The 20,128-nt window shown below is 49.7% G+C and overlaps 1 pseudogene; it reads right to left on the reverse strand.

Annotated features, from left to right (window-relative positions):
* Window positions 1–416: 416 nt before the first annotated feature.
* Window positions 417–1,688, reverse strand: LOC140361384 (dynein axonemal assembly factor 3-like; annotated as a pseudogene).
* Window positions 1,689–20,128: the final 18,440 nt, after the last annotated feature.

Genomic DNA, 20,128 nt, shown 5'->3' on the forward strand with positions numbered 1-20,128 from the left:
TTTCCACCAGGTACGGACTGGACACAAAGTAATGTAAGGACAGGGACTTCATGTTATGCCACGCCAGCAGCTCCTCGTGGCGCAGCACTTTGAGCTTCTCCAGTAGGTTTTCCATCAGCAAAAAGACCTGATGCACAGCTGCGGTCCACCTCCTCTCCCCGTCGTGTGTCCTCTGCTCTCATCCCATGGTTCTCGGCGACAACAACCAGATCAGCAGAAGCAATATCAGGATTAGGTTCTTAGCTTTTTATTTTACAGCAAAAAATGCCATCAGAAGGGGAAGATTGGGGATGAAGGAAGTAATCAAAAGCCAGAAGATGGTCAATTGAGGTACCTTTTGTTGATATGTTGTGTGTGGTTTGATTGATTGGTGTGCTCAGATGACCTCTTTTTTGCTGACAATGTAAGATAATAAGTCACCTCTGTGGAGTAAAAATTGCTAAAATATCATCAGTTGTCTCCTGTTGCCAAGGCTCAAACCCAGATTTCTGAGCAATATCCTTCACTTTAGTTGTATAACCACTTTCTTGTTCTTTGTTCAGATCCAGGATAAACTTGGCCAACTCCAAGACCAGCACCGAGTCTGGTGCTGCAATCAGTCTCAGCGCTGGGCCCAACTGCTGTATGCAGCCCACACCAAAGTAAATCACATTGAAAAAGTTTAAATATTTCTCTTTTTGTAGCATTTTTGTCAAAGCATCCATCGGCAGGAAAGTTACAGATATGCCATCAAGATGCATCAAATCATTGACAGTGACAGTAGAGTTAGTCGATGGCACCTGTTTTTCTCCATCTGGAGTAGCGGTACTTCCCTGCCTGCGATACAAGGACTTTTATCATCAGTCTCAAGGCCAAATGAGATGTAAGGGCTGGATACTATGTCACCCCAGTAGCCTGTAACAGCACCTGTTGATCCTTTCTGATCCTTACTGAACACCCTTGAGGAGAGTAAAGTTGGATTTAAAGTTTGGTGGACACTTTCTCTCATTTCAAATGCTACGCCTCCTGCACGCCATTTTAATTATTGATGTTTGTTAATTAAATGGCCGCCTTTTTCGTAAAGCTTCATGGTGAGGTCCCAGTCAAACCAGCCCGTCCTAGAGTCGTAGCGTGTCCCGAGGTGCTGGCGAACTCGATAATCCCAGAGTTTAGACATCACAATTGGATCAAGATGTCCCGATACAGAATATTCTGGCTGTGTCCATTGTTTAAATATCCTGACCAGCTCATCTCGCTCTTTGAACTTTAGTAGTGAAGTGTTCAAAAAGGGATGTATGGCTTCTTCCATTGTTTCAGTAACAGACACAATAAGTTGTGATGCTGCTCGTTTGAGCGTCTCTGCTGTTCTACAGCGGACTTCACTGTTTCCAAAAATCTCAAGGAAAACTTCAGTCTTCTCACTCAGTCCCATGCTGTCCTCGGGCATAAGTGTGTAGTACAGCATCAGCATCTGTCTGGCCACCACCTCCATGTGGTTTTCCAGCACCCACACATAGAGACTGTGTTTGTCTGGAAATCCAGCGATGGTCTTGAGAATGTGACGAGGATCTGCACTGCCCACAAGAAGAATATTGGCTTCTTGTTGATTTTGAGGAGGGCCTGTGCTGAGCAGGTTTCGGGACGGACTGAAGCCCCACCACACAAAGCAGCCGGCTCCTTCAGAAACTTGGCCCGCACTCATTCTTCAACTTTCGTTAATTAGTTCCTGTTGATGCTTTTAATGGCGGCTGGCAACTCTTCTTCTTTGGTGTTTTATGGTGATTGGGAGCCACGTTTTACGTTACCGCCACCTACTGTAGTTGTACGTCTTAGACTTTAGACTTCATCTAACTCATTAACTGTTGTTGTTGTTGTTGTTGTTGTTGTTGTTGTTGTTGTTGTTTTATGGCGGTTGGCATCCAATTGTTGCATTACCGCCAGACTTTATTCCTCAGACTTTTCGTAGTCCTCAGACTCTGTCGTAGTCCGTTGTTGTTGTTGTAACTGTTGTTGTTGTTGTTGTTGTTGTTGTTGTTGTTGTTGTTTTATGGCGGTTGGCATCTGAGTGTTGCATTACCGCCAGACTTTATTCCTCAGACGTTTCGTAGTCCTCAGACTCTGTCGTAGTCCGTAAAAGTACTCCTCCCATTGCTTTGGCGTTACAAAGCCCATGAGGTCATGATGTGTTTTTGTGACTAGAATAGTTGTTGTGTCAGAGACCAACCGGCTTTATCCCAGGGAGACTCTTCTTCACCTTCCTCGCCCTCTTTGACGTTCGGTGCTTTGGAAGTACAAAGCCCATGAGATCATGGGACATCTTTGTTGTTTTACAAAGCCCATGAGGTCATGGGACGTCTTTGTCGTTTTATCCTTTAGAAGTCCTTCTTCCATCGCCATGAAGTCCAAGCGCGTTAGAACATCCTCTTGCTCCTCATCCTCGGCTCAGTCTCCAACACCCCCCACCTCTATAAACGTTTACCCAGCCCTGTGCTACATAAGTAAGCAACCACAGCCTGACACAAACCCTGTGACTGGATCGCCAGAACGTTCCGCAGATTGAACTCCCGCCCATTATTCCGAAACCACAAGGCCAACCCGGCCCTTTCCCTATCATAAGCCTCACAGCAAATCAGCACATGCTCGACAGTCTCTGGCACCCGACAGTGACCACACAGACCGGTCGGATGTTTGCCTATCCTACTCAGTGACCAATTGAGTCCAGTATGGCCAATCCTCATGCGGGCGAAGGCCCTTTCCTCCCACGCGTTCCTGCCCATAGACCCGCAAGGACCCACACTACCCTGTATGTGATAGAGATGCCGTCCAGTAACACAGTGGCTCCAAAATTCCTGCCAAAGGCCGACCACATGACTCTTGATAACGGGCTTGATTTCAGACTTGCCCAGCTCAACCGCCACATCAATTGATGGCCGCCGAAGGGAACGTTTAGCCAGTGCATCAGCCAATTCGTTACCATCCACCCCCACATGCGCAGGGACCCAAATGAAGGAAACCCTCACATCCTTCCTGGACAGGGAGAGCATCAGACAGAAGATGCCATTCAACACATCCTGTCTGCAATCCGATTTCCCAGATTTAATGCTTTGCAATGCAGAAAGGCTGTCAGAGGCCACCACAATGCCGCAACACTGCAAAGTAGATTCCGCCCATTCCAACGCCAACCGTATCGCTATAAGTTCCGACGTGAAAACAGAAAGGCGATCTGTAAACCTCTTCTTGACCGCTAGCCCCAGGTCAGGCACAAAATAAGCGGCGCCAGTACGCCCACTCTCAGGATCCCTAGACCCGTCGGTATAAATAAACACATCACCTGAGTGCTTATCGATGAGCGCTTGAACGGCAAACTGCGGTGCCCTCCCAGCGACTCCTCTAAGCTTGCCATGCAAGCTAACATCAACAGGAGCCGGGACAAACTTCCACGGAGCTATAGCAGACAAAGCCACCGACGGGCTCACACGCAGATCACCAACCCCCGCAAGCCGCGCCTTCGCATTTCCTACCTGGCTGAAAACCATACCGTCAGCCTCACTCTGCCCCCCATCAACCCTGAGAAAGTCCCTCACCGGGTGAGAGCTCGTATGACCTTGCACATTCACCCAGTAAGCCAAAAGAAGTTCTAGCCTCCGGAGCCGTAACGGCAATTCCCCCAACTCAACCTGCAGCGCAGGGACAGGGGAGGTCCTAAAAGCCCTACAGCAGATGCGCAAGGCCTGGGCTTGCTCCACATCAAGCTTCTTTAAGTTAGTCTCAGCCGCAGACATGTAGGCTATACAGCCATAATCAATAGCCGCCCTCATGACGGCCCGATAAATACCCAGGAGCGACCTTCTGCTGGCCCCCCAGTCCTGGCCGGATAGACAACGAAGCAAGTTATTCACCCTTTTGCATTTACCACTGACCTCATCAATGTGCCGACGCCAACTAAGCCTCTCGTCAAAGGTGACCCCCAAGAACCTCACCTCCCTGACCTGTTAGAGCACCTGCCCATGCAGTCGAAGGGAGACGTCCCTATGCCCATTGAAGAAACAGATCACTTGAGACTTCCGTACGGACAGTTTAAACCCCCACTTCAGGGTCCACTGCTCCACCTGCTGTATTGCCCTTTGCAGTTTCGCCTCGTAAAACCGGAGATTCCTCCCTCTCACCCATAGAGCGCCATCGTCAGCATAAAGGCTCCTCCCAACAGACCCATCCACGTCGTCAAAGATGTCCTTAATCATAACATTGAACAAGACAGGGCTACACACACTCCCCTGCGGGATCCCATTCTCCACCCCATAGACCCCAGAGTAAGCAGCGCCCACTCTGGTTTGGATACGCCGGCCAGACAGAAAGCTCCGGACCCAGTTAAACAGTTTACCCTTCACACCACACTTCCGCAGCTTAATGAGGAGCCCATCCTTCCAAACCATATCGTACGCCTTCTCCACATCAAAGAGCACCGCAATAACCTTTTCTTTCTGAGCCCTGGCCAGCTGGATATCAGATTCCAAACACAACACGGAATCCATGGTGTTCCTGCCCCTACGGAAACCACTCTGGTGCGCGGGAAGCAAACCCTGACTCTCCAAGAAGTAATCCAACCGCTCGGTAACCATGCGCTCCATCGTTTTCCCGAGCTGCGACGTCAAGGCAATCGGCCTATAACTTGAAGGGTCAGACGCTGGCCTACCCGGCTTCAGAACCGGCACCACCGTAGACTGTTTCCACGCAGATGGAACACAACCTGAATCCCAAACACGGTTGAAAAGACCCAGGACTAGCCCAAGCGTGTCATCAGTCAAATGAGAGAGCATGTCATAGCACACCTCATCTTTACCCGGGGCTGTCTGTTTCGCCTTAGAAAGTGCTCTCCTTAGCTCAAACAAACTAAACGGAAGGTCAAGGTCATCTTGAGTCGAAGGCTGGTGCCCAATCAGCTCAGAATTCTGGGCCAAAGTACTCTCCCTGTAGTGCCTTTCCGCAGGTGAGAGATTGTCAGAGCTGTGCACCGACACAAAGGTGCTGGCCAACAGTTCAGCTTTGTCAACGTCGCTGACTGCTTCAACACCATTCAGTATTAGGACCGGGGTCCCATGACGGCGCTCAACCCCATGCATCCGCTTAATCATCCCCCAAACATCCCCGAGACGCGTTTCTCTCCCAATTTTGGAACAATACCGCCTCCAATAGGCACTCTTGGCCGTTCTCACAGTTTTCCGCACAACAGCGCGAGCCCTCTTGTAGTCAATGAGGGCACCCTCAGTGTGGGCAACCCTTAGCCGGCGAAACGCCGCATTTCTCGCCCTAACAGCATGACCACATGCTTCAGTCCACCACGGCACCCGCTTCCTATGTCCACTACCACCACTCTTAGGAATCGTGCCTACCGCTGACTGCGTGATGAGCGAGACAATTGCACTATTGAGATCATCCACCTGAGTCAATCCTCCTTCCTGCAGAACCCTAGAACCATCATCAGCTTTCCTCAGGAAAGCCCCCCAGTTCGCCCTTGCCAACTGCCACCTCTGGATCCTCGTCCCCCTGACCACACAGCTCCCAAAGCCAATCACGGTGCGGACTAGATAGTGATCGCTACCAAAAGAAAGATTACCAAGAACCTCCCAACTACAAACACCAGCTAACTCCTTGGACACAAGCGTAAGATCTATTGCACTTTCCGCACCGGTCCCCATATCATAGCGGGTCCCACCCCCATCATTCAGACAAACCAACTCCCTTTGATTGATAAAACCCTCTACCACCTGCCCATACCTATCGGTACCACTACCGCCCCACAAAGCGCTATGCGCATTAAAATCCCCACACCACACGGCCTTTCCCCGAACATCCTTACCGATACTATGTAAGGACTCTAACGTTAACTCACCACACGGATTATAAAGGTTAACCACAGTAACAGCTTCACCACCCAGCCAGACCCTCACCGCCAGGGCCTCCGGCGCTTTACTCACACTGACAACAACGTAATTTAGGTCATCTCGGACAAACACAGCCACACCTCCGCCTCTACCCTGCTCCCTATCATTCCTAACACACACATACCCTTGTATCCCAAAACCCCACCTAGGTCGTAACCAAGTCTCCTGCACGCACATAACGTGAGGCTTGTTCAACAAGGTAGAGACAAAATGCTTAAATTCCTGGCCATTAGCACGAAGACTACGCACATTCCATTGCAAGACAACCACCGCCATTATGAGCCCCCGGAACCTGACGGCGCATCGGGAGCACCCCCACTCCCACTGCCAGAATGGGGCAGGGCGCCCTCCCGCAGCGCATCCTCTATCTCCGTCCACTCGGGGCCCCCAGCTCCAAAGTACTTCCCTGCAGCCTTAGCGATGATCTTAGTCTTTTCGGATCTCTTCTTGGTTTGCCCAGTACAGTTAATCACTTCCACTATAAAGAGGAAGAAATCTTTCCTCTTCACAACCAGTACATCCTCCGCACCCACAGGGCCTCTGCCCGTGGAAGCCACACTCACAGGCATCCCAGTGGGGACCTCCCCCTGACCGCGGGCAACGCTGCCCCCTCCCCTGTCGCCTAGGACACCAGCAGCACTGGCAGCCCCCACTGCATCCACCGTCACCTGACTACCAGACACCTTCTTGACCGCATCCGCGTAGGATATGCCTTGAGAGGCTCTAACTCTTTGCACCTCAGCAGCCCTCTTGCTGAACACGCATCCCCCGTAGGCAGAGCTATGCTCTCCCCCACAGTTACAGCACTTGAGTTTTGCTCCTTCGTCACACTTCCCATACTCGTGGTCTCCTGCACATTTACCACACTTCTGCTTCCCTCTACAGACCGCTGCAATATGCCCAAAGCGCTGGCACTTGAAGCAACGCAGGGGCGGCAGAACATATGGGCGTACGCCATAGCGCATGTACCCAACGCACACCACACGAGGCAGGATCCCACCTTCAAATCTAATCATTATCGACAGGCTGTCACACCTTACCCCATCCCGGGTCATCTTCAACCGCCTAGCATCCACCACCTTAGCTCCAGTCAAATTCTCCTTTATGTCATCCACAGATGTCGTCGTAGGGACGCCTACTATAACTCCCCTGACCGTGCCTCTTACAGCATCAGACACAAGAATGTCCTTCCCCCCCAGACACTTAGCCTCAATCGCCTTTCTTTGCTGAGCCACGTCCTTGCACACGACCAGCAGCGAGCCATCCCTAAGGACACTCGCATGCTTGACCACTCCCACAGCTACAGTCAGGCTCCTTGTCAACGCCATCGGATCCCACCCCTTAAAGGACGCATTATCCTGCGCGAGCTTTATGAACACCTTACACTCTGAACTCACATCCCCGACATCTGCAACCCCCCCGCCCTGCTCCTCACTGAGAGAGCCCTCCATAGACGAGCAAGAAGACGCCCTACGCTGCACAGGATCAGTGGCTCCAGGGGAGTCCTCCCCGCTGTTCATATCGTCACCGACCAGGTCACGCTTCCTCTTCTTCTTCCCCGTCATACGGACCGAGGCGTTCCTCTATGTTGCCGTAATATCCAAACTGTTGTCGTTGTTTTTTTTTTATGGCAGTTGGCATCCAAGTGCACGAGGTATTGTTGTTGTTGTGTTGTTGTTGTTTCAGAGACCAGACCGTTGTTGTTGTTGTTGTTGTTTTATGGCATACCGCCAGACTTTATTCCTTGTAACTGTTTTCACACAAAGGCTTTATTAAGTCACATGGACTGATGATGTCACAAGGACTAACATTTCGTAAACATGGAGAAAGAACGTGTTGTTGTTGTTGTTGTTTTATGGCGGTTGGCATCCGAGTGTTGCATTACCGCCAGACTTTATTCCTCAGACGTTTCGTAGTTGTTGTTGTTGTTGTTGTTGTTGTTGTTGTTGTTTTATGGCGGTTGGCATCCGAGTGTTGCATTACCGCCAGACTTTATTCCTTAGACTGTTGTTCCTCCGACTCTGTCGTAGTCCGTAAAAGTACTCCTCCATTGCTTTGGTGTTACAAAGCCCATGAGGTCATGATATGTCTTTGTGACTAGAATAGTTGTTGTGTTGTTGTTGTTGTTGTTGTTGTTGTTTTATGGCGGTTGGCATCCAAGTGTTGCATTACCGCCAGACTTTATTCCTCAGACTTTGTCGTAGTCCTCAGACTCTGTCGTAGTCCGTAAAAGTACTCCTTCCATTGCTTTGGTGTTACAAAGCCCATGAGGTCATGATATGTCTTTGTGACTAGAATAGTTGTTGTTGTTTCAGACAACAACCGGCTTTATTCCAGGGAGACTCTTCTTCATCTTCCTCTCCTTCTTTGACGTTCGGTGCTTCCACCGTACAGCTTTATTCTTCAGGTGTCAGAGACCAACCGGCTTTATTCCAGGGAGACTCTTCTCCATCTTCCTCTCCCTCTTTGACGTTCGGCGCTTTGGAAGTACAAAGCCCATGAGGTCATGGGACGTCTTTGTTGTTTTACAAAGCCCATGAGGTCACGGGACGTCTTTGTCGTTTAATCCTTTAGAAGTCCTTCTTCCATCACTTTGGCGTTTCTAGGCCCATGAAGTCAAAGCGCGTTAGAACATCCTCTTGCTCCTCATCCTCGGCTCAGTCTCCAACACCCCCCACCTCTATAAACGTTTACCCAGCCCTGTGCTACATAAGTAAGCAACCACAGCCTGACACAAACCCTGTGACTGGATCGCCAGAACGTTCCGCAGATTGAACTCCCGCCCATTATTCCGAAACCACAAGGCCAACCCGGCCCTTTCTCTATCATAAGCCTCACAGCAAATCAGCACATGCTCGACAGTCTCTGGCACCCGACAGCGACCACACAGACCGGTCGGATGCTTGCCTATCCTACTCGGTGACCAATTGAGTCCAGCATGGCCAATCCTCATGCGGGCGAAGGCCCTTTCCTCCCACGCGTTCCTGCCCATAGACCCGCAAGGACCCACACTACCCTGTATGTGATAGAGATGCCGTCCAGTAACACAGTGGCTCCAAAATTCCTGCCAAAGGCCGACCACATGACTCTTGATAACGGGCTTGACTTCAGATTTGCTTAACTCAACTGCCACATCAATTGATGGCCATTCCAAACTCATTAGTTTATGAGGGTGGGGAGGGTCAGCAGCCAGACACGGAGGGAGGGGGTTGAGGGAAAAGAACTAATGAAGTCTAAAGAGTGAAGTCTAAAGAATAAGGTCTAAGTAAGCCCAGTAGGTGGCGGTAATGTAACACTTGGAGACCAACCACCATGAAACACCAAAGAAGAAGAAGAAGAACAAAGTCTAAAGAATGAAGTCTGAAGAATATAGTCGAAAGAATAATGTCTATATTCAGTAGGTTGTGGTAATGTAATACTTGAATACCAAATGCAATAAAACACCAAAGAAGAAGAAGAACATTCAAAGTTTAGACATCACAATGGGATCAAGATGTCCAGATACAGAATATTCTGGCTGTGTCCATTGTTTAAATATCCCGACCAGCTCATCTCGCTCTTTGAACTTTAGTAGTGAAGTATTCAAACAGGGATGTATGGCTTCTTCCGTTGTTTCCGTAACACATAATACGTTGTGATGCTGCTCGTTTGAGTGTCTCTGCTGTTCGACTGCGGACTTCACTGTTTCCAAAAAAATCAAGGAAAACACTTCAGTCATCTCACAGAAGACATCTCACAAATGTTCTTCTGTGTGATCCAAACACCTCAAACTTCGATCTGACCGTCCATAACTTTTTCCCTTTCTTCCTCTGTTGTTGTTGTTGTTGTTGTTGTTGTTTTATGGCGGTTGGCATCCGAGTGTTGCATTACCGCCAGACTTTATTCCTCAGACGTTTCGTAGTCCTCAGACTCTGTCGTAGTCCGTAAAAGTACTCCTCCCATTGCTTTGGCGTTACAAAGCCCATGAGGTCATGATATGTCTTTGTGACCTGCTTTATTCCAGGGAGACTCTTCTTCATCTTCCTCTCCCTCTTTGACGTTCGGTGCTTTGGAAGTACAAAGCCCATGAGGTCATGGGACGTCTTTGTTGTTTTACAAAGCCCATGAGGTCATGGGACGTCTTTGTCGTTTTATCCTTTAGAAGTCCTTCTTCCATCACTTTGGTGTTTCGGCTTTAGTCCAGGGAGACTCTTCTTCACCTTCCTCGCCCTCTTTGACGTTCGGTGCTTTGGAAGTACAAAGCCCATGAGATCATGGGACATCTTTGTTGTTTTACAAAGCCCATGAGGTCATGGGACGTCTTTGTCGTTTTATCCTTTAGAAGTCCTTCTTCCATCACTTTGGCGTTTCTAAGCCCATGAAGCCCAAGCGCGTTAGAACACCCTCTTGCTCCTCATCCTCGGCTCAGTCTCCAACACCCCCCACCTCTATAAACGTTTACCCAGCCCTGTGCTACATAAGTAAGCAACCACAGCCTGACACAAACCCTGTGACTGGATAGCCAGAACGTTCCGCAGATTGAACTCCCGCCCATTATTCCGAAACCACAAGGCCAACCCGGCCCTTTCCCTATCATAAGCCTCACAGCAAATCAGCACATGCTCGACAGTCTCTGGCACCCGACAGTGACCACACAGACCGGTCGGATGTTTGCCTATCCTACTCAGCGACCAATTGAGTCCAGTATGGCCAATCCTCATGCGGGCGAAGGCCCTTTCCTCCCACGCGTTCCTGCCCATAGACCCGCAAGGACCCACACTACCCTGTATGTGATAGAGATGCCGTCCAGTAACACAGTGGCTCCAAAATTCCTGCCAAAGGCCGACCACATGACTCTTGATAACGGGCTTGATTTCAGACTTGCCCAACTCAACCGCCACATCAATTGATGGCCGCCGAAGGGAACGTTTAGCCAGTGCATCAGCCATTTCGTTACCATCCACCCCCACATGCGCAGGGACCCAAATGAAGGAAACCCTCACATCCTTCCTGGACAGGGAGAGCATCAGACAGAAGATGCCATTCAACACATCCTGTCTGCAATCCGATTTCCCAGATTTAATGCTTTGCAATGCAGAAAGGCTGTCAGAGGCCACCACAATGCCGCAACACTGCAAAGCAGATTCCGCCCATTCCAACGCCAACCGTATCGCTATAAGTTCCGACGTGAAAACAGAAAGGCGATCTGTCAACCTCTTCTTGACCGCTAGCCCCAGGTCAGGCACAAAATAAGCGGCGCCAGTACGCCCACTCTCAGGATCCCTAGACCCGTCGGTATAAATAAACACATCACCTGAGTGCTTATCGATGAGTGCTTGAACGGCAAACTGCGGTGCCCTCCCAGCGACTCCTCTAAGCTTGCCATGCAAGCTAAGATCAACAGGAGCCGGGACAAACTTCCACGGAGCTATAGCAGACAAAGCCACCGACGGGCTCACACGCAGATCACCAACCCCCGCAAGCCGCGCCTTCGCATTTCCTACCTGGCTGAAAACCATACCGCCAGCCACACTCTGCCCCCCATCAACCCTGAGAAAATCCCTCACCGGGTGAGAGCTCGTATGACCTTGCACATTCACCCAGTAAGCCAACAGAAGTTCTAGCCTCCGGAGCCGTAACGGCAATTCCCCCAACTCAACCTGCAGCGCCGAGACAGGGGAGGTCCTAAAAGCCCTACAGCAGATGCGCAAGGCCTGGGCTTGCTCCACATCAAGCTTCTTTAAGTTAGTCTCAGCCGCAGACATGTAGGCTATACAGCCATAATCAATAGCCGCCCTCATGACGGCCCGATAAATACCCAGGAGCGACCTTCTGCTGGCCCCCCAGTCCTGGCCGGATAGACAACGAAGCAAGTTATTCACCCTTTTGCATTTACCACTGACCTCATCAATGTGCCGACGCCAACTAAGCCTCTCGTCAAAGGTGACCCCCAAGAACCTCACCTCCCTGACCTGTTCGAGCACCTGCCCATGCAGTCGAAGGGAGACGTCCCTATGCCCATTGAAGAAACAGATCACTTGAGACTTCCGTACGGACAGTTTAAACCCCCACTTCAGGGTCCACTGCTCCACCTGCTGTATTGCCCTTTGCAGTTTCGCCTCGTAAAACCGGAGATTCCTCCCTCTCACCCATAGAGCGCCATCGTCAGCATAAAGGCTCCTCCCAACAGACCCATCCACGTCGTCAAAGATGTCCTTAATCATAACATTGAACAAGACAGGGCTACACACACTCCCCTGCGGGATCCCATTCTCCACCCCATAGACCCCAGAGTAAGCAGCGCCCACTCTGGTTTGGATAAGCCGGCCAGACAGAAAGCTCCGGACCCAGTTAAACAGTTTACCCTTCACACCACACTTCCGCAGCTTAATGAGGAGCCCATCCTTCCAAACCATATCGTACGCCTTCTCCACATCAGAGAGCACCGCAATAACCTTTTCTTTCTGAGCCCTGGCCAGCTGGATATCAGATTCCAAACACAACACGGAATCCATGGTGTTCCTGCCCCTACGGAAACCACTCTGGTGCGCGGGAAGCAAACCCTGACTCTCCAAGAAGTAATCCAACCGCTCGGTAACCATGCGCTCCATCGTTTTCCCGAGCTGCGACGTCAAGGCAATCGGCCTATAACTTGAAGGGTCAGACGCTGGCCTACCCGGCTTCAGAACCGGCACCACCGTAGACTGTTTCCACGCAGATGGAACACAACCTGAATCCCAAACACGGTTGAAAAGACCCAGGACTAGCCCAAGCGTGTCATCAGTCAAATGAGAGAGCATGTCATAGCACACCTCATCTTTACCCGGGGCTGTCTGTTTCGCCTTAGAAAGTGCTCTCCTTAGCTCAAACAAACTAAACGGAAGGTCAAGGTCATCTTGAGTCGAAGGCTGGTGCCCAATCAGCTCAGAATTCTGGGCCAAAGTACTCTCCCTGTAGTGCCTTTCCGCAGGTGAGAGATTGTCAGAGCTGTGCACCGACACAAAGGTGCTGGCCAACAGTTCAGCTTTGTCAACGTCGCTGACTGCTTCAACACCATTCAGTATTAGGACCGGGGTCCCATGACGGCGCTCAACCCCATGCATCCGCTTAATCATCCCCCAAACATCCCCGAGATGCGTTTCTCTCCCAATTTTGGAACAATACCGCCTCCAATAGGCACTCTTGGCCGTTCTCACAGTTTTCCGCACAACAGCGCGGGCCCTCTTGTAGTCAATGAGGGCACCCTCAGTGTGGGCAACCCTTAGCCGGCGAAACGCCGCATTTCTCGCCCTAACAGCATGACCACATGCTTCAGTCCACCACGGCACCCGCTTCCTATGTCCACTACCACCACTCTTAGGAATCGTGCCTACCGCTGACTGCGTGATGAGCGAGACAATTGCACTATTGAGATCATCCACCTGAGTCAATCCTCCTTCCTGCAGAACCCTAGAACCATAATCAGCTTTCCTCAGGAAAGCCCCCCAGTTCGCCCTTGCCAACTGCCACCTCTGGATCCTCGTCCCCCTGACCACACAGCTCCCAAAGCCAATCACGGTGCGGACTAGATAGTGATCGCTACCAAAAGAAAGATTACCAAGAACCTCCCAACTACAAACACCAGCTAACTCCTTGGACACAAGTGTAAGATCTTTGCACTTTCCGCACCGGTCCCCATATCATAACGGGTCCCACCCCCATCATTCAGACAAACCAACTCCCTTTGATTGATAAAACCCTCTACCACCTGCCCATACCTATCGGTACCACTACCGCCCCACAAAGCGCTATGCGCATTAAAATCCCAACACCACACGGCCTTTCCCCGAACATCCTTACCGACACTATGTAAGGACTCTAACGTTAACTCACCACACGGATTATAAAGGTTAACCACAGTAACAGCTTCACCACCCAGCCAGACCCTCACCGCCAGGGCCTCCGGCGCTTTACTCACACTGACAACAACGTAATTTAGGTCATCTCGGACAAACACAGCCACACCTCCGCCTCTACCCTGCTCCCTATCATTCCTAACACACACATACCCTTGTATCCCAAAACCCGGTATAGTGTGGAACACATACTTTGAAGACATACACCTACAGTTGGAGGCGGCAAATGTATCTTTTTCAGTTGCCAACTGCCATAAAAAACAACAACGACAACAGTTTGGATATTACGGCAACATAGAGGAACGCCTCGGTCCGTATGACGGGGAAGAAGAAGAGGAAGCGTGACCTGGTCGGTGACGGTATGAACAGCGGGGAGGACTCCCCTGGAGCCACTGATCCTGTGCAGCGTAGGGCGTCTTCTTGCTTGTCTATGGAGGGCTCTCTCAGTGAGGAGCAGGGCGGGGGGGGTTGCAGATGTCGGGGATGTGAGTTCAGAGTGTAAGGTGTTCATAAAGCTCGCGCAGGATAATGCGTCCTTTAAGGAGTGGGATCCGATGGCGTTGACAAGGAGCCTGACTGTAGCTGTGGGAGTGGTCACGCATGCGAGTGTCCTTAGGGATGGCTCGCTGCTGGTCGTGTGCAAGGACGTGGCTCAGCAAAGGAAGGCGATTGAAGCTAAGTGTCTGGGGGGGAAGGACATTCTTGTGTCTGATGCTGTAAGAGGCACGGTCAGGGGAGTTATAGTAGGCGTCCCTACGACGACATCTGTGGATGACATAAAGGAGAATTTGACTGGAGCTAAGGTGGTGGATGCTAGGCGGTTGAAGATGACCCGGGATGGGGTAAGGTGTGACAGCCTGTCGATAATGATTAGATTTGAAGGTGGGATCCTGCCTCGTGTGGTGTGCGTTGGGTACATGCGCTATGGCGTACGCCCATATGTTCTGCCGCCCCTGCGTTGCTTCAAGTGCCAGCGCTTTGGGCATATTGCAGCGGTCTGTAGAGGGAAGCAGAAGTGTGGTAAATGTGCAGGAGACCACGAGTATGGGAAGTGTGACGACGGAGCAAAACTCAAGTGCTGTAACTGTGGGGGAGAGCATAGCTCTGCCTACGGGGGATGCGTGTTCAGCAAGAGGGCTGCTGAGGTGCAAAAAGTTAGATTCTCTCAAGGCATATCCTACGCGGATGCGGTCAAGAAGGTGTCTGGTAGTCAGGTGACGGTGAATGCAGTGGGGGCTGCCAGTGGTGCTGGTGTCCTAGGCGACAGGGGAGGGGGCAGCGTTGCCCGCGGCCAGGGGGAGGTCCCCACTGGGATGCCTGTGAGTGTGGCTTCCACGGGCAGAGGCCCTGTGGGTGCAGAGGATGTACTGGTTGTGAAGAGGAAAGATTTCTTCCTCTTTATAGTGGAAGTGATTAACTGTACTGGGCAGACCAAGAAGAGATCCGAAAAGACTAAGATCATCGCTAAGGCTGCAGGGAAGTACTTTGGAGCTGGGGGCCCCGAGTGGACGGAGATAGAGGATGCGCTGCGGGAGGGCGCCCTGCCCCATTCTGGCAGTGGGAGTGGGGGGGCTCCCGATGCGCCGTCAGGTTCCGGGGGCTCATAATGGCGGTGGTTGTCTTGCAATGGAATGCGCGTAGTCTTCGTGCTAATGGCCAGGAATTTAAGCATTTTGTCTCTACCTTGTTGAACAAGCCTCACGTTATGTGCGTGCAGGAGACTAGGTCATGATGTGTTTTTGTGACTAGAATAGTTGTTGTGTTGTTGTTGTTGTTGTTGTTGTTTTATGGCGGTTGGCATCCAAGTGTTGCATTACCGCCAGACTTTATTCCTCAGACTCTGTCGTACTCCGTAAAAGTACTCCTTCCATTGCTTTGGTGTTACAAAGCCCACATATCATGATATGTCTTTGTGACTTGTCGTAGAATTGTTGTTGTTGTTGTTGTTGTTGTTGTTGTTGTTGTTTTATGGCGGTTGGCATCCGAGTGTTGCATTACCGCCAGACTTTATTCCTCAGACGTTTCGTAGTCCTCAGACTCTGTCGTAGTCCGTAAAAGTACTCCTCCCATTGCTTTGGCGTTACAAAGCCCATGAGGTCATGATGTGTTTTTGTGACTAGAATAGTTGTTGTGTCAGAGACCAACCGGCTTTATCCCAGGGAGACTCTTCTTCACCTTCCTCGCCCTCTTTGACGTTCGGTGCTTTGGAAGTACAAAGCCCATGAGATCATGGGACATCTTTGTTGTTTTACAAAGCCCATGAGGTCATGGGACGTCTTTGTCGTTTTATCCTTTAGAAGTCCTTCTTCCATCGCCATGAAGTCCAAGCGCGTTAGAACATCCTCTTGCTCCTCATCCTCGGCTCAGTCTCCAACACCCCCCACCTCTATAAACGTTTACCCAGCCCTGTGCTACAGGGCTGGGTAAACGATGTGTTTATTTATACCGACGGGTCTAGGGATCCTGAGAGTGGGCGTACTGGCGCCGCTTATTTTGTGCCTGACCTGGGGCTAGCGGTCAAGAAGAGGTTGACAGATCGCCTTTCTGTTTTCACGTCGGAACTTATAGCGATACGGTTGGCGTTGGAATGGGCGGAATCTGCTTTGCAGTGTTGCGGCATTGTGGTGGCCTCTGACAGCCTTTCTGCATTGCAAAGCATTAAATCTGGGAAATCGGATTGCAGACAGGATGTGTTGAATGGCATCTTCTGTCTGATGCTCTCCCTGTCCAGGAAGGATGTGAGGGTTTCCTTCATTTGGGTCCCTGCGCATGTGGGGGTGGATGGTAACGAAATGGCTGATGCACTGGCTAAACGTTCCCTTCGGCGGCCATCAATTGATGTGGCGGTTGAGTTAAGCAAATCTGAAATCAAGCCTGTTATCAAGAGTCATGTGGTCGGCCTTTGGCAGGAATTTTGGAGCCACTGTGTTACTGGACGGCATCTCTATCACATACAGGGTAGTGTGGGTCCTTGCGGGTCTGTGGGCAGGAACGCGTGGGAGGAAAGGGCCTTCGCCCGCATGAGGATTGGCCATACTGGACTCAATTGGTCACTGAGTAGGATAGGCAAACATCCGACCGGTCTGTGTGGTCACTGTCGGGTGCCAGAGACTGTCGAGCATGTGCTGATTTGCTGTGAGGCTTATGATAGGGAAAGGGCCGGGTTGGCCTTGTGGTTTCGGAATAATGGGCGGGAGTTCAATCTGCGGAACGTTCTGGCGATCCAGTCACAGGGTTTGTGTCAGGCTGTGGTTGCTTACTTATGTAGCACAGGGCTGGGTAAACGTTTATAGAGGTGGGGGGTGTTGGAGACTGAGCCGAGGATGAGGAGCAAGAGGATGTTCTAACGCGCTTGGACTTCATGGGCCTAGAAACGCCAAAGTGATGGAAGAAGGACTTCTAAAGGATAAAACGACAAAGACGTCCCATGACCTCATGGGCTTTGTAAAACAAGAAAGACGTCCCATGATCTCATGGGCTTTGTACTTCCAAAGCACCGAACGTCAAAGAGGGCGAGGAAGGTGAAGAAGAGTCTCCCTGGAATAAAGCCGGTTGGTCTCTGACACAACAACTATTCTAGTCACAAAAACACATCATGACCTCATGGGCTTTGTAACGCCAAAGCGATGGGAGGAGTACTTTTACGGACTACGACAGAGTCTGAGGACTACGAAACGTGTGAGGAATAAAGTCTGGCGGTAATGCAACACTCGGATGCCAACCGCCATAAAACAACAACAACAACAACAACAACTGACACAAACCCTGTGACTGGATCGCCAGAACGTTCCGCAGATTGAACTCCCGCCCATTATTCCGAAACCACAAGGCCAACCCGGCCCTTTCTCTATCATAAGCCTCACAGCAAATCAGCACATGCTCGACAGTCTCTGGCACCCGACAGTGACCACACAGACCGGTCGGATGTTTGCCTATCCTACTCAGTGACCAATTGAGTCCAGTATGGCCAATCCTCATGCGGGCTTCCTCTGTCCAATGCCTGTGTTCTTTTGCCCATATGGAATTTCTTGTCTTTTATTGGCCAGTCTCAGATATGGCTTTTTCTTTGCCACTCTGTCCTGAAGGCCAGCATCAAGGAGTCCCCTCTTCACTGTAGATGTTGACACTGGCGTTTTGCGGGTACTATATAATGAAGCTGCCAGTTGAGGACCTGTGAGGCGTCTATTTCTCAAACTAATGTACTTATCTTCTTGCTCAATTGTACCACTTCTCTGGTTCTACTCTGGTTAGACCCTGTTTGTGCTGTTCTCTGAAGGGAGTAGTACACATCGTTGCAGGAAATCTTCAGTTTCTTGGCAATCTCTCACATGGAATAGCCTTCATTTCTAGAATAGACTGTCGAGCTTCACATGAAAGTCATCTTTTTCTGGCATTTCTGAGCCTTTAATCAACCCCGCAAATGTGATGCTCCAGCTCAAAGGACGGTCAGTTTTATAGCTTCTCTCACCAGCTAAACTGTTCTCAGCTGTGCTAACATTATTGCACAAGGGTTTTAATAATACAGTAGCCTTCTGACGCAATGAGCAAACACATTGTACCATTAGAACACTGAATGTAGAAATGCTAGACACTATGTAGATATTACACACAAAAAACAGACCTTTGGTGCTAGAGTAGTCATTTATCACATCAACAATGTATAGAGTGTATTGAAGTTGTAGTGTATTTCTGATTAGTTTAAATTTATCTTCATTGGGAAAATTTTTTTAAAAAAATAATTCCAAACTTTTGAATGGTAGTGTATATAGATATAAAGTAGTTGTAGTCCACATGATAACAGTTCATAAGTTAACATTTCACATCTTCGGTTCTTAAGTTACAATTGCACGTAGCCCAGTCCATGGCAGGAGGAGGCGAGACAGGAGGAGCACAGGAGGTGGTGAGACAGGAAGTGAGACCAGCGGAGAGACAGGAGGAGGCGAGTCAGGAGGCAAGATAGAAGGAGCAGAGACAGGAGGCGAGAGAGGAGACGGCGAGACCCTACTGGACATAACCAATGCTGCCACAACATGAAACCAGAGTACCCAGAGGAATTCCACACGGACACAGGGAGAATACACAAACTCTTAGGAAGGCCCCGCTAGCCCCAGGGTTCTTCTTACTCTGGGTTTTTTCTACATAAATTATCATTCTGAGTAGAACCATTTCACCATTCTTATCAGTCTCAAATTATTTTCACATTGTAACAAGCAGGAAAAAAAGCTATTGACATTTCTTACCAAACGAAATAATAATAAAAAATAAAAGTAAGAGCTTTTAGATTTTGAGGGCCTTGTGTTCTTAGTGGTTATAACCACTAAGATAAAACCCTCCTCTTGTACATCAGATGCCCTTCCCTGCAGGCTCTTCCTCAAAGTGTTTGATGTTATTGGCCCCTGGGTTACCAAAATGGTAAATCTCTCTCTTTTTACCGGTGTATTTCCTGGTCCATTTAAACATGCCATGGTTGAGCCTTTACTGAAAAAAACAAACTTGGACCCAACAGACCCCAAAAAGTTTCAGACCTATTTCAAAGCTCCCGTTCATGTCCAAAATCCTTGAGAAGGTGAACTATTGTCAGATTTCCTTGATCAGTCAAACATTCACGACTCTTTTCAATCTGGTTTCCGCAAACATCATTCTACGGAAACCGCATTGTTGAAAGTGTCCAGTGACATTATGATGTCTGCTGATTCTGGAAAATGCACGGTTTTAGTTCTGTTGGATCTGTCTGCAGCCTTTGACACTGTTGACCATCATGGAGCTTTAGTGTTGCTGCAAACCAAATAATGTCTGATTCAGCTGATCTGTTGTGTGTTTTGGGTCCCGTCCTATTTCTGCTTTATATAAGTCCCCTGGGAATGATCATTAAAGAGTTTAGTGATGTGTCCTACCACCTGTTCGCTGACGATATTCAGCTCTATTGCTCTTTTAAACCTTCTGAGATCCAGAAGCTGAACTCCTTGGTCAGTTGTTTAGGGCAAATAAAACAGTGGCTGATTCAAAACTCCTTGCAGCTGAATGCTGACAAAACAGAAACTCTGATTATTGCCCCTGATGATGCCATTCCAGGGATAAACCAGTACTTGGGTGTCTTAGGCCAGACTGCAAAACCTAATCTTAGAAACTTGGGTGTTATCTTTGACAAAGACATGTCTTTAGAGCACCACTCCAAGCTGTTGACGAGGAACTGTTTCTTTCAGTTGAAGAAAATCTCTAAGCTCAGGAAAATGGTGTCTCAAAATGACCTGGAAGTTATAATTCATGCATTTGTGTCTTCACGTTTAGACTATTGTAATAGCTTGTTTTCCTGTCTTAACAAGAAGGAACTCT

The sequence above is a fragment of the Eucyclogobius newberryi genome, unplaced genomic scaffold, assembly GCF_026437365.1.
Source record: "Eucyclogobius newberryi isolate DKJ021-1_F unplaced genomic scaffold, fEucNew1.0.hap1 SCAF_16, whole genome shotgun sequence".
NCBI classification, from domain to species: domain Eukaryota; kingdom Metazoa; phylum Chordata; class Actinopteri; order Gobiiformes; family Gobiidae; genus Eucyclogobius; species Eucyclogobius newberryi.